The sequence below is a fragment of the Babylonia areolata genome, chromosome 10 (genome assembly GCF_041734735.1).
Source record: "Babylonia areolata isolate BAREFJ2019XMU chromosome 10, ASM4173473v1, whole genome shotgun sequence".
NCBI lineage: Eukaryota > Metazoa > Mollusca > Gastropoda > Neogastropoda > Buccinidae > Babylonia > Babylonia areolata.
In genome coordinates, this window is record NC_134885.1 from 11,388,788 (window position 1) to 11,392,680 (window position 3,893).

A 3,893-nucleotide genomic window follows, 5' to 3' on the forward strand; every position below is an offset into this window, starting at 1 on the left:
TACCCCAGTGTGTGTGTGTGTGTGTGTGTGTGTGTGTGTGTGTGTGTGTGTGTGTGTGTCAGATTATCCATGTTTCTTTTTAAAAAATTCCTTTGTTGGATTAAGTGAACATCACAAGTAAGTCTTGAAGGCATTGGCTTGTCTTTTAAATTTTTTATTTCGAATTTTTTTTATTACTGTTACATAACACTGAAGACAAAAAGCACTTTACAAATGACATTTTACATTCACAAAATCATTTCCACATTTGATAAAGTATGTCAATGCAATTAATTCTGGCTGTGCATCATGGGTAGGAAAAGACTCAGAGATATCTTCTACAGCTAATAAAGCAATTTATCATTATGCTCTGAATTGCATGTTTAAGCAAAATAAGATTTGAGCCTCGCTTTGCAGAATTGCTGGTGGGAGGTGGTTGGGAGGCGGGAGAGCTGAGGGAAGGAATATATATATATATATATATATATATATATATATATATATATATATTATAAGGAAAGAAATATTGATTGTTCAACTTGGCATCTGATCTCTCAAAAGGAAAAGCCTTTACTATTCTGTTCTTACCCCTTTTGATAATACAAACAGCAGAATTGCAATGCTACAGCAATTTTTGTGGTGAGCAGTAAGATTTCTCAATATTTTTCATATTTACAATTCATCCTTTCTCTCTGAAAACACACAGCAAAAACATGTCACGTCATAAGCAACATAAAGCACTTCATAATCATCCTGCTCCACTTTCCCCAAGAGAACATAAAACCACTTCAGAATCGTCTGTTTCAGTTCCCCAAGAGAACAGTGCACTTCAGAATCAGTCTGTTCCAGTTTCCCCAAGAGAATATAAAGCACTTCAGAAATGGTCTGTTTCAGTTCCCCAAGAGAATATAAAGCACTTCACAATCGGTCTGTTCCAGTTTCCCCAAGAGAACATAAAGCACTTCACAATTGGTCTGTTCCAGTTCCACAACATAACATAAAACATTTCAGAATCAGCCTGTTCCAGTTGCCACTACACATTCCCCAAAAGAACAAGTCATAAGTGGAGTACATTAAAAAAAAAAAAAGAAAGAAAAAGAAAAGCAGGTCACCTGGCCTGTTTTACTACTTTTCATAAAATTGTTTCACAAGGCTCCATAAAATGTGTGTGTAAAATCTTTGCAGACAATTCCAAAGAAACATGAATTATGATTGTGTTGAAGATAAAGATTGAAGTCAGAGACCAAAACTGCTTTTAGGACAGATCAGAAACCTGAAATGTGTATTCCGATGTCCAGAAGATGTTATAAATACTGATTAAAGCTTGAAGATACCGGGTACTCTGACAGGAAAATGTGAACAACAGGAAGCTGATGTAGTATTTGGTTCTAGTCTTCCTTTGACTCTCACATACAGAAACCACTTAGCAAGGTAAACCAGCCTTCTGGATTGATGAAAATATCTTAGGATTTTTTCCCCCCTCCAAGGTAAAATTTTGTTAGACTGAGTCAATACTTGTCAGTCCTCATCTCATGTACAAACATTTGTTTTGGTCAAGTCCTGATCAAAAAAGACAACAGCCAATTGCTTTAGAAAAGGTGCCAATAAAAGCAACAAAAGTGCTGAAGAACTAATCATGCAGAAAATGGAATACATGTCCTAATAGTAATATGTATCAAAACTGCTTCCATTTATAAAATTTCGAACCTATGAGAAGTGACACATGGGCCACAATGCATTTGAAAATTGTTCAGTCTCCTACTATTCTTACTTCTAACAAACTGTTTGACATTCCTCATTCAGAATGCATTATTTTAAATGGTCATAATTTTAAATGGCTATTTGCATTCCATCTGAATCAACCAATACACTTTGAATGGCCTGGTCAGTCAAAGCACAAATACATGTTTAATTTACAAGGCACTGGAAAAAAAAGAAGCTTATTTACAACACATGACATCTTAGGCTGTGACTTGTTCCTCATCCACACCACACACACACACACACACACACACACACACACACACTGGTTAATTGCATTCCTTCTGAATCGACCATTACGCTTCGAATGACTGATCAGTCAAAGCACAAAAATATGCACGTTTCATTTACAAGGCACTGAAAAATAAAAGCTTATGTACAACACATGACATCTTGGTCTGTGAATTGTTACTCATCCACACACACAGTGCATTCCTTCTGAATTGATCATTACACTTTGACCAATCCACTGTCCAAGGACTGACACGTTTCATTTACACAGCACTGAAAAATGAATGCTTATTTTCAACATGTGTCATGACGGAATACTGATATATTCCTCCTCTGCACTATCTTTTCGACCATTCAGTCTGGTTGGTGGCAGGGCTGTAATCTGGAAGCAAACAAGAGCATGTGTGTATTCAATGACCCATGTATTCAAGATCAGACATGCAAGACAGTTTTTTTAGACTGCTTCATATGTGTGTATAAGCACCCAAAAGATCAAATGCGCATGTGAAAGATCCTGTAATACTTGTCAGCATTCGGTGGGTTATGGAAACAACATACCCAGCATGCACCCCAACCCACACACCCCGAAAATGGAGTGTGGATGCCTACATATACGTAAAAGGTAACACGTTGAGTGTGCGTGTATGTGTGTGAAACCTGACTGAACGATAGGAAACGAATGATGAGTGCCCAAATAAGCTCTGTCGGCTCTACCCTGGTAGGCAACCTGTTGTGCAAATGATTCCATGTTTGTAAAGCGCTTTGGGCTTGATCTTTGACCAAGGATAGGCGCTATATAAGTATCCATATCATCAGCATTATTTCTGTTTGGTTTATAGTGGAGTAGTAGATAGTACACTCTTGCACACATGCATATATATATATATATATATATATATATATATATATATTATATTATATTAGTAAAATGTCTATTTTCTGGAGCATGACAAATTCCCAGTTCAGAGTTGGAAATGTGTTTCACCTTGCAACTGCCTGGATTATTATCCCACAGGCTTTGCTGTCTGCACCATAGCACCCCCGGTTCCAGACAAAGTTAACTAAAGACTATTATGTCTGAGGGCCAATCTGTCCAAGAACCTCATTCTCTGAGGTCTGTGTTGGCATGTTGTATGCATGCATGTGTACGTGTGCGCTTTGCCACTGACATTTGATTTTTCTCGTTCCTAAGTCCTGTTTATACTTTTATAGTTCTCTGTGGTGTTAATTCTTGCATTGTAGATTACGTAAAATAACACAGGTAAACTCTTGTTCTATCAAAAGCTCGACAAAATAACACTGTTTTTCACATGACAAAACAATGAATTTACACCCTAACCTATCAGGTGCAACAGCCGATTGTGTAGAGCACTGGACTTTCAATTTGAGGGTACTGTGTTTGATCTTGGTAACAGTGCCAGGTGGATTGAGGATGAAGATGTTTCCAAACTTCCTGCTACCTGAACTCCCTTTGTAGAAGATCAAATACGCACACTAGAGGTCCTTTTATCTATGTCAGTGTGTGGTGGGTTGTGGAAACATGAACACACCCAGCATGCAAACCCTTGAAAATGGAGTATGGCTGCCTGCATGGCAAGGTAAGCATGGTCATACATGTTAAGCCCACTAGTAGATGTGAGTGAATGTGGGAGCTGTGGCTCACGGACACAAAAAGAAAGGAAAAAAAAAAACCACCTCTCCCTCACCTGCTCGCAAGGGCTGATGATGTCAAACATGGCGTAATAGGGGTCTGTCAGTCCACAGATAGCAATTCCCTGATCCTGACCATCCACATAGAGATGCAGACAGTGTGCAGAATCCAGGGCCAACCCCACACGACTGTTCTGTGCCAGGTAACGAAGTATTGCTCCAACCTTATTATTGTGATCCTGAAGGAAAAGAAAACAACTGCTGGGGCCAAG